The following is an 11,948-nucleotide window of genomic DNA, read 5'->3' on the forward strand; positions in this document are numbered from 1 at the left end:
CCACTTAGCTCCTGGCCAGCCTTGGGCTAGGTCCCAGCCCTGAGGACCAGTAGAACAACTAGACTAGGAGAAGATGTGGACATAGGTCATGAATGCTCAATATAATCTGACATTATATAATTGGGTAGAGACAAGGAAGTACAGGAAACTGAGGGAGCCTGTATCCCAGCCTGGCAAGAAGGCTGAAGAGGGCTTCCTGGAAGAGCAGGTACTTCTCTCCTTCTCTCTATTTTCTCCCTTTCTCTTAAAGTTGTATTTCCATTTCTTTTTAATTATGTGGGGGGGGGGGGTGTGCGTATGTCTGTGGTAAGTGTGAGTGTGGTATGTGTGTATGTCTCTGTGTGTATGGTGTGTGTGCGTGAGTGTGTGGTACATATGTATGCATGTGTGCATGCAGGTGTGTGTGTGTGTGTGTTCATGTGAATGCAAGTGTCCATGGAGTCCAGAAGAGGTTATAAGATCTCCCAGAGATGGAATTGCAGGTAGTTGTGAGCTATGCAGTGTGGGTGTTGAAAACCGATCTCTGGTCCTCTATAAGAGGACCTCTACTGTGTGTTCTCAAGCACCGAGTCCCTTTCTCCAGCCCTTCTCATTCTTCCTTGAATTTTCTAATTCTGGTAACTTGGCCTGCTTTAAGCCTGAAAAGCCTGTGGTCAAGAAGAAATCAACTACGCTAAAAAAAAAAAATCCCCCAGGTTCACTTCATGTAATTCAAGTAATTTAAATTCAAGTAACTCAAAGAAAGATTCAAGTAATTTATGTTTGCCCACTGGATGCTGATGTTGGTATTTTGGCCACAATTCCTCATACATAAACCTGAAAAGGAAGGAAGGAAGGAAGGAAGGAAGGAAGGAAGGAAGGAAGACAGAAAGAGAGAAAGCTTCTGCAAACGTCTACAGTATAAAAATAAGAGGGCTTGCAGGGCAGTAGTGGCACACACCTATAATCCCAGCAATAGGGAAACATAGGCAGGTGGATCTCTGAGTTCGAGGCCAGCCTGGTCTACAGAACAAGTTCCAGGACAGCCAGGGATATACAGAGAAACCCTATCTGGAAAAACAAATAAATAAATAAATAGTTTATCCATATATATATATATGCGTATATATATATACACATATATATATGGGGGGGCTGGGGCAATATCTGTGGTAAGCATTTGTCCCACAAGCATGAGGATCTGAATTCAACACCCAGAATTCATGTAAAACAAAGCCGACATAGTGGAATGTTTTGTATTCCCAGTGCTGGAGGGCGGGGCGGAGAGGTAAATCCTAGGGCTTGCTGGCCATTCAACCTAGCCTCTTTAGTGTGTTCCAGATAGAGCTCAAAAAAAAAAAAAAAAAAAGATGATGTCTGAAAATAACACTTGATTGTCCTCTGACCTATATACACTACACACAACACACAGATGTACCACATGCAGATACGGGACACACACACACACGCATTCAGGTACACACAGAAACATTCCCACATACACATGTGCATAACATAATAAATAGATAAATACAGGTTGTAGCAACTTGGGAGCCTGAGATAGGAAGATGGCAAGTTCAAGGCCAGCCTGGGCAAATTACTGAGATTCTGTCTAAAACATAAAATTAGAAGGACTGGAGGCATCATTCAGTAGAAGAGAGGTTACTTAGCAGCCCCAAGGCCCTGAGCTTAAGGGCCAGCACTGCAGACAAACAAACCAGCCTCTTCGGGGCTTTCTCAGTGTGGCCATAACAGACTGGCCAGGGCTCAGTCTCTCCCTTTACTCCCAGAGTCAGTCGCATTCTCTGGCAGCTTTAAGTCTGCAGCGCATGCTCTATTTTGGAGCAGAGGACAGAGCCTCTCAGAAGCTCTACCACTGAGTTCCATGCCAGCCTCGGGACGACGGCTTTGTACTCCTCCCCCCCCCCCCCCCCCCCCCCCCCCGGACTTTGGTGTCGTTCACTCATAATAGATAAATGCATCCAGGAGAGAAATCTGACCTAAGGGGTATACTTCTTCAAAATCTACTCTGTTTCGGCTTCCCCCCCCCCCCCCCCACTTAAACACAAAATGAAGTATTTTTACAGCGTCTATATCTAGGTCCCAGCTTTCCCAGAGCTGAGCCCAGTGGAAATGAATTCAGGCATCTACACCGGCCTGCCCTTGGGGTCCTGACAGGGTAGGGCCTCCGCTGCTGCCACTAAGAGCACCTCCTTTGCACATTCTCCCTTCCTCCCTCTCTCCCTCTCTCTTTCTCTCCCTCTCTCTCCCCCTTCTCTCTCCCTCTCTCTCTTTCTCCTTCTCTCCGGAACCAGTCTCTGCCCCCCTCTCCCAGCTCCCTGCCCCTTCTCTCCTCTTCCAGTAAACCTCCTATGTGAGCATAGCTATGGGTGAGAGGCTAAGCGAGTGGCCCAGGTGCCCAATCGTTATACGGACTGATCTAAGACTTTTGCTGCACAAGGATGCTTGGGAATGTTCATACCCCAGATGTGCCACACTGCAAGGTTCTGGGTTAAAAGGCTCAAGAAGCCTTTCTAGATGACCCCTAGGGGTTGGGGAGGGATGGACAAGAGCTGAACTGAGGGGAGAGACACAGAATCCAGCAAAGAATAGAGACAAGCCAGAGTGCTGGGGTAGGAGAGAGGTGGGAGGGGATGGGGGCCCTCACAAGACAAACCCTAGCGATTGCACAGCTGTCTGGAAGACCCCAGGGTCAAGGTGTGTTTACAGCAGTGGCCTTGAGCTGAGAGATGGTTTAGGGAATAAATGCCCCTTTATCAAGCCTGATGATCTGAGGTCCATTCCCAGAACCACATCGTGGAAGGAAAGAACCAGTTTGGGCAGGCTGTGCTCTGATCTCCACAGAGTGTATCAGGGTGCTGGCAATGCGTACATGTGTACACCACACACACACACACACACACACACACACCACATACATACAACACACACAGCACACACATCACACCACACACACTATACACAGATACCACACACACACACACACACACACACACGAAGGGAAAACTTTTAGAAAGTAGGCTTCACCTGCCCCTTGTCTCTTCCATCCACCTTCCCTTCTGCATGGGGTGGTGGGAGAAGGCAGACGGGATGGCACACCAGACACCAGGGTCCAACCAGTTCTTATTCTGCTCAGAGTCTGCTTAGCTACGTCCTTCTAAGGTCAAAACACAATTATTCAAACAGTTAATTATCACATAGTGAAAAAGTATCCATCTGATGAATTGGTATTTTTAAACTTTATTGTATTTGCTAGGTGCAGCAATATCCCTTGAAATTTTGGCCTTCTGCTACCCTGGGATAGGATACCAGAGGCGCCTGGGATGGCTGCAGCTTAGAGCTTGGCTTAGTCCCCACCATCTGTGAACCCAGGGGCTCCGCGAAGGACTCTCCATGACAGAGAGGAGAAGGGGTTCCTGATGGCAGCCTAACATTACCATCAACTCATGCTCCCAAGTGTGCAGCGGGGAGGGAGACATTTGTACAGAGCTTCAGGAAATGCCTGCACTGTTAGGTGGGGCTCCTGGGTCACTGCCCCAAGTTATTGTGACCCAAGTCCCCTGCAAATACCCAGAGCTGCTTAAAGCTTCGCATTCTTGTTTGGGGACTCCCTGGGGTCAACTTACTGAGGGTTGATTGTGATCGTGGCAGACTAGCCATGGACAAAGGAAACCCCAAATCAAACACCACTTTGGGGTAATGGCTGTGTCTTGGAAGTGAGATGCTGGGGCTGCTTCGGGGAGGAGACAGCAGTGCTGCCATGCTGGGCTCCGAACCTGCTTCCCTGACCAAGGCCTGTCTGCATCTGGGGAACCAAATACTCAGAACCCTACAGAGACTGCCTGGCAAGGCCTGGGTGGCAGAACAGACTGGCCCTGCATCTCCTGACATCTGCTCTGGGTGCCTGATTCTGGGATCAGTTGTGAAATTTCTTCACTGACACCTCAGGCCAGCCTACTAGGAGATCACAGTATTTGAAGGGACTGAGAAATTCAAGACGGATAATAATATAGCATGGTGGCACACCCTTATAACCCCAGCACTTGGGAGGCAAAAGGGTCAGGAGTTCAAAGTCAGCCTTGGCTATATATCTAGTTCCATGATGACCTGAGTTGCATGAGACTCTGTCTCAGATAAGTAAATAAATACAATATAAGGCAATGGAATACAGTGGACTCCTTATTAAAATTCGTCTTTTTATTAAGTAAGTCACGTGTACTCCTGGTAATACAAACACAGATTAGGCCAAAGAAAAGTGTTTTGACCCATCTACTGCCGGGCAGTGGTGGCGCACGCCTTTAATCCCAGCACTCGGGAGGCAGGCAGGCGGATCTCTGTGAGTTCGAGGCCAGCCTGGTCTACAAGAGCTAGTTCCAGGACAGGCTCTAAAAAAGCTGCAGAGAAACCCTGTCTCGAAAAACCAAAAAAAAAGAAAAAAGGAAAAAAAAAATCTACCATTATATTCACTGGATTCCCAACACACACACACACACACACACACACACACACACCACACACGCACGCACATGCACACACACATTGCCTAACCTCAGACAGCATAAAGAAACTGACTGAAATCTTTGCTAGGATGTCCAAGCTAAGTTCTCCCTTTATCTGAGAGAGAGAACCCAGGGGCAGAAGTTCCCAGTCCTCCTAACTCACAGCCTCTGGGAACCGAGGTAAAACCCAGGCTTGCAGGCCTCACCCCAAGACTCCAAGTCAGTAAGCCTAGGGTGAGGTTCGGGCTTTTTAGCAAGCACCTAGATGGCACTAACGCAGCTGCCAGGGCGCCTCACCCCAGGGGACACTGTAGAGAAAGGGTGGCAGGACACTATTGTTCCTCTGGAGCTTGCAGACAGCAGAACCACAAACAAACCCCTCTCCGGGAATTGGGACACCTGCCCTGCAGCCGAAATAAAAATCATCTCTTCCTGGGTGTGTTTAGGCTGTGCTGACTTACAATGTCTGCTCAGAAAGTTCTTCGGGAGATAAACGACTACCAAAGAGGAAATCCTCCCTTTCCGCTTTGCACATGGGGCCACGTCAAGACCTGAACGAGGGTCCCAGATTTCTGTGGTCGTTTCTTCCGGGCTGTTCCTAGGGACATAGTCTTTAATAAATCATAGCGGATGGGGCTGGCACTTTGAGCTGTGTGGTTCCTGCACGCAGGGATTCAAATATCCGTGCCCCCCCCCCCCCGTAGACTTCATGTTGAAAAATTTCCATCTATTAAGTGTCTCCTGGTGGGCCTCTAGGAGGGGATTAGGCCAATGCATCTCTTCAGATGCCACCCAGGAGGCTGAGGGGCTGCCACCTCTGCGCCTCAGAGCCTAGCAAAAAAACGACACTCGGATGGAAATGAAGTTGTTGTACGTAAGCCTAAATTACACACTTTCCCAGATACCTCAGGCTCTGACTAGGACTCATGCACTCATGAGTAAGTTGTGTGTGTGTGTGTGTGTGTGTGTAAGTCAGAGGTCAATGTCAATTGTGTTCCTCAATCACTCTCTATTTTGTTTGTTTGTTTGTTTGTTTGAGACAGGGTCTCTTGCTAACCCTGCCTAGAAGTCACTGATCCAGCTAGACTGGCTGGCCAGCAAGTCCCAGGGTTCCTCCTACGCCTGTGCCTGCTAGCACTGCTGAGATTTTTGACAAGGTGCTGGGGCCCTAACTCACGTTCTCATACTTAGCCGGCAAGCACCTGAACTGACTGAGCAATCTCCCCAGCGCCAATAATTCAATTTAAACTCTTATCTCTCAGGCGATGCCGGGAGCTGAAGCAAGAGCGGTGTGGAGGAGAAGGAAACAGGACTAAGGGCAACGGCTCAGAGACGCAGAGAGTAATCGGCTCAAATGTCCGGATGACTAGACAAGAGTTGGTCCGGAAACTGTGAAGCACCAGCAAATCAAACTCCGCAGGGTGGCTGGCAGTTCCCCGGGGTCGGCAGCTAGAGAGGCGGCCACACTGAGACCATATAACACGAAGTAGGCAGACTTCCGGGCAAGGAAGAACATTATTAATAAAGCTTCTGCCAGGAAGAGGGCTGGCGCTTCTTGCCAATTTCCATTAAGGTCAGAATAAGCGCGCAGACCTTCCCTAGTTAGGTGTGAGAGAGCGCTCTGCTCTGGGTCCACAGACTGGGTAAGAAAGCCCGCCCCCCTGGCCCCCCTCGGTTGCAGAGATTGGCTGACTCTCAAGTAGCCCGAGTGCGTCTTACCCAACGGACCCTGTTTGAACCGAACACCACTGATCTGGGGCAGTGATGACCACGACGAGGCACTGATCTCAGTAACTTGTTGGTTTTTCAAGACAGAGTTTTTCTGTGTACCCTTGGAGCCTGTCCTGGAACTCGCACGATAGACCAGGCTGGCCTCCAGCCCACAGAGATCAGCCTGCCTCTGCCTCCCGAGTGCTGGGATTAAAGGTGTTTTAGTTTGAAACTGTTTGAACAAAGTCCCAGTATATTCAAAAGATTCTCAAAATCGTTTCCCATCTTGATTAGCAAACTCAGCCACCCAGTGGGCCTTTCTGTTTGTTGGCGACAGAGGTGTGTTTTGAGACAGGGTCTCAGTTGGCCCAGGTGGGCCTTGAACTCATGGTCTTCCCATCTCTACTTCTTAAGTGCTGGGGTTACAGGCACGTACCCCCCATGCCTGGCTTCAGCAGGTTTCCATTGAGTAGCTACTGTGTGGTCCCGTGTTAGCTCAGATTACCTCAATTTAATCTTTCCTTTTCTGGACTTTCGGCCTTTGCAAGTCATCTTTATCCCACCTGTAGTAAGTTCCATGAGCCCTTCTAGGTCAGAGGTCAGGATGCAATTTATTTCTGGCTTTTGTCTCAGCTGGGCCAGGGCGCGAGAATCCAGAGGAGCAGATCATCCCTGAGCCCACAGGGCTATCTCCCGGAGTGGCCGTACACCCAGAGTGTAGGCATCTTTTTGGTCCCTTGTTCAGCCTCTCTTCTATGAGAGACTGTCAGTGCAGATTCCAAGCCTTTACAAGTCTGCTACGTCAATTTCCCATTGGGGCACAGGCTTTTTTGTTGTTATTTTGTTCGTCTGTTTGTTTGTAGACAGGGTTTCTCTGCGTAGCCCTGGCTGTCCTGGAACACGCTCTGTAGACCAGGCTGTCCTCGAACTCAGAGATCTACCTGCCTCTGCCTCCCGACTGCTGGGGTCATAGGTGTGCGCCACTGGCAGAGAGGTACGTTCTTAATCTTTCTTCGAATCCCATCCGGAAACCACTTCCTCCATCAGGCAGTCCTTGAGTTGTGCGGGCTGGGTTGATTCCATTTCTCCCCACTCCCAGCTTCATTGCCACCGTCATGAGTGCTCCTGGGAGCCAAGCCCTGGCTGACTTAGCTCTCTGACCTCTATCCAAAAAGAAGGAAGGAAAGAAGGGGAAAGAGAGGGAGGGAAGAAAGAAGGGGAAATTGAGGGAAGGAAGAGTGATCTTCCTTCCTGTCTTGCTCTCTGCTTTTTTTGTCAAGGGCCTCATTTTCTCCTGAGTCCTTTCCCACCCCGATCCCTGCATCAGCTATGAAGTGGTTTAGGGTAGAGACTCGTCACCCTGCCAAGGAGGAAGCCGAGGTTCCAAGAGGAGAAGTGACTTGCACCAAGTTGCCTCTGGACTCCACCAGGACCTTCTCCTTCCTTCTCTCCCTCTCCTCCCCAGCTCCTCCACACTGGCTTCTTTCCATCATGACCGCAAGGGCAGAGTTGGGGTCCCCAGGGAGTATGAGCACGGTGAGTGTGGGGGTGGCTGTGTACGGCCTCCCCTGAGTGCGAGGTGTGGAGGTGGATGATTGTGGCTCCCAAAGGACTCCACGTCGGGGCTGGCACTGAGACATTTTGTCTCCTTTCTGCTCCCTGTCCATGAAAGGGAGACTTCATGTTCCCCAAGCAGCACTGATAGCTCATAGCAGACACCACAATGACAACAACAGGCTTGTCGGGTGACCACGAGTAAACCAGCAGCCTGTTCTGGTCCTCACGTCTGGATCTGGGGAAAGAGAGGCTTAGAGTCCCACCCCTGGGAAGAAGGAACTGAGACAGCATTGGTATCTCCCAAGCTCTTCGTGAGTAGGTGGAAGAGCTGGGTTGGCTGAGGGGAGAGCCGAGTTATTGAGGAAGAGCCAGGGCAGTTCCAGGGTGAGCTCCCGGCTACCCGTGGCATGCCAGAGCAGCAGAGTGATGATGGAGAAGGCTCAGGAAAGGACCAGGGGGTCCTGGGCACATTCTTTACGCAGGGCACGACTCCCCATATCTGGTCTAGTTTCCTAACAGTAAGGTGTGTGTGTGTGTGTGTGTGTGTGTGATGATCTCTGCCTGCTCTGCTGCCTGACAAGATGACACAGTGATCGTAAAACAGAAAAGTCCGTAGAGATAGCAAAGGTTAGCTTTTAAAAACAACCTTTCTTTTTGGTGCCCCCACCAACCTAATGCGTATCTATCACGGCAAATATGGAAAGGCCAGAGGGGAAACTTTTAGCTAGGCACGATGCTCAGAGATAGCACATCTTCCTTTAGTTATGTCTCATGTAGATTTTGTCATCTAATTTGTGCTACCATGCACCCTGCTCTCACTCGGTCTCTCTCTCTCTTCCTCTTTAAACCCAGAGTGTCACTTATCAGTGCAGGGACCTTGGGAACGCTGTCTGACCTCTCTGCTCCTGTTTCCTAGCTCTGGCAAATCAAGACCGAAGATCTCACCACACCCATTTGGTTGATAAAGATCTGGTTGTTTCTTCCCGTGTTTGTTTGTTGCTTGGTTCCAGTATAGCATAAGAGCCCTCCATTTCTACCACCACCTCCATCTCTAAAACCACACTGCCATTGCCACCACACCGTCCTGGCTGATGGCAAGGACTTCCTCTCTGGTTCATTCTGCACTCACAGCGCAGAGATTTTTGTGGCACCCAGGCGGTCCTCTTCGGGACAGGCGGAGCTGCCCCCTCTGCAGTGGGGTAGAATCCACACCCACGATGCAGCCCTGGATGTTCTTGCAGGGCATCTCGTTGTTGGCTGGAAGGCACACACTGCCCACTGCCCCTCACTCCTGGGTGAGGTCACTGCAGCTGAGTTCCCTTCTCCAGGAAGTGTCCCTGCGGGGTTGGCTTGGCTTCCATCCAGGCCTCAGCCCGGATGTGAGAGCACCGAGCCCCGATTCAGTCCTATGGGCATCCCTTATGGGCCTCTGTACCGTTCTGGCAGCATTTATTGTGGTCTTGTTGACATGTCCAGCCAGGGGACTATGCTCTGGCCCTTCTACACTGGATGCCAACCTCTAGGACATCGGGTACTTTTGGTCGCTCCTCTCTCCCCAGGACCCACCCCTGGGTCAGGGCACAGGAAACACAGGGGAAAAAAGCTATGTATTAGGGGAAGCTGAATTAATAGTTTCCAGTTCTGTAAGACAGAGAGCGAGAGTTCTTGCAATACAGGGGATAATGTGACCACAATGGAGTCCCTGGTAACTGTAAGCTGCTCATCAAACGCGCGCACTTCTGAGTTTGCCCTCTGCTCTGGACCTGTGGCCTCCTCCACCTCACCTCTTGCTTCCACCAGTCATCCAGAGTAGGAATCACAGCGCCACCTGCCGGGCATCCGCTCCATGACATGTTTAACAGGCCACTCCCAGTCCCGCCCTCTCAGACCAGGGGAACTGAAGTCCGGGTCCTGACGACCAAGTCACTCTTTGGCTGTCCTCTGGCTTCTTCCGGAGACAGGGAGCCATGGACCAGGGCTGAGACCGGCCTCTCCCCGGGTGTCCCGAGACCAGCTGAGGTCTCTGCCAAATGCAAGACTTTGAAGGCCGGTGGGGGAGGCATCCAAACCCACAGAGGGCTGAGCCCACCGCATCCCCCACCCTTCTGCCTTAAGCCATGAGTCACTCTTAGAAGTCTGTCTCCTTTGTCCTGGATTTTATTATCCTTGTCATCTCTCACAGGTCCACCAGAGAAAGGGTTTACCCCAAACAGTTGGCTTCCTGCAGGCTGAAACGAGACCTTCAGGTCGGCTGTGGGCTACATCATCTTAGCGTTCTCTATCTCTTCTCCCTTCTCTCTTCTTTCATCTTTCCCTCCCTCTCTCCCTCCCTCCCTCCCTCCCCCTTCTTTCCTTCCCTCCTTTCTTCTTGTCACGTCAACTCAAATCACTCTAAGGAGGGAAGTTTGGGTGGGAGCTGATGAGTCCCTACCCTGCCTTCCTCACTAAAAGTTGTGCAAGATCTGTGCAAACTCCAACTTCAGCCACGCAATAGAATCCTCTGGATCTGTTTGTTTTAAGACCCAAACCCCGCCCCACTCCCACCCCATCCTACTCCCTCCCAATCCCCACCCATGGGAAAGTTGAAAGATTATGTAATCCTGCAGTTAAACGGTGAGGCACCTGGGAAAATACGGTGGTTTCTGGGGCTTCTGGTGACTGGTGACGGCATCTGCTCTACATTCGTTCTCCGTTCCTCTGCTACAGACAGCCTGGGGCTGGGGAATTACCATCCTAGCAGGAACAAAGATAGTCTTCCCTGTGCCCCTCTCCCAGCTACCAGATGATTGAAAGGATGGTGATGTGGGAGGGTCTTCTGTTTGTGTTGATTTCATTCGTTAATAAAGAAACTGCCTTGGCCCATTTAATAGGCCAGCCCTTAGGTGGGTGGAGTAGACAGAACAGGAAGAAGGAAGTGAGGTAGATGGCTCAGACAATTGCCCCACCTCTCCTCTCTGGGACAGAGGCCATGAAGCCAGCCACCAGGTCAGACGTGCTGAATCTTTCCCGGTAAGACACCACTCGTGGTGTTACACAGATTATTCGATATGGGTTAGTCAAGATGTGAGTAAGAGGCTGAAACTAATGGGCCAGGCAGTGTTTAAATGAATACAGTTTGTGTATTGTTATTTTGGGGCATAAGCTAGCCAGGCAGCTGGAAGCCAGGCGGGATGAAAAGCAGGCCTGCCCGCAGCTCCCCTCACTACAGGATGGATTCCAAGAAACTGGAAATTTCCCCCAAGAGTCTCATGCCCGGAAAAGGAAAAGGCAGGGGTCCTGATGCCAGGCACAGGAGGAACTTGTCCCCAGGAAGAGGCCTTCCTCCAGTTTTCACGGCTTGTCTGGTGATGTGGGGTACCCCTCTGTAGGCTGTGAATGTGTTTTGATAATGAATAAAGTGACTTTGGTCCTATAGCAGGGCAGAATAGAGCTAGGCAGGAAAACTAAGCTGAATGCTGGGAGAAAGTAGGCAGAGTCAGGGAGACGCCAGGGAGATGCTGAAGGAGAAAGATGCAAGCTGCCAACCATAACCTTACCTGTAGGCCACGAACCTCGTGGTAAAATACAAAATAATAGAAATGGGTTAATTTAAGATATAAAAGCTAGCTAGCAATATGCTTATGTGATTGGCCAAGCAATGTTGTAATTAGTACAGCTTCTGTGTGATTATTTTGGGTCTGGGTATCTAGAAAACAAATAAACAGTCTCCTCCTAGAAATTGGAGGGCTGATGTGGGCCAACTACATCCACATAAAACCCGAGAGAGCTTGATAAGGAATTCTAGACACACACACACACACATACACACACACACACACACACACACACACACACACACACACACACAAAACAGTTTAGCACAGCTTCTTAGTAGCCCTATTTTTTTTTCGGATGGGCTGTTTGCTGGGGGTGCTGTGTCTCCTTTAAGAGAGGTCTTCCTGATTCAGCATTAGCAGCAAAAAAAAAAAAACCCTGTGTGGTTTCAAAACAGTGGCTTCCTGGTTTACGCTGCCAGCATGAACTCTGACTCTTTTAGGAGGCTGAGCATTTGAATGGGGTTTGTAAGCAGAGGGCTACAACTTGCTTACTGGCAACATAGACTACTGTGTGCCTGGAAATGGGGCTGTGAGCATGACTGGCAGAGCTGGCACTGAACAGACCTCCGCCATGTTGGACTGGACA

This window comes from Arvicola amphibius, chromosome 12 (genome assembly GCF_903992535.2).
Source record: "Arvicola amphibius chromosome 12, mArvAmp1.2, whole genome shotgun sequence".
Taxonomy (NCBI): Eukaryota; Metazoa; Chordata; class Mammalia; order Rodentia; family Cricetidae; genus Arvicola; species Arvicola amphibius.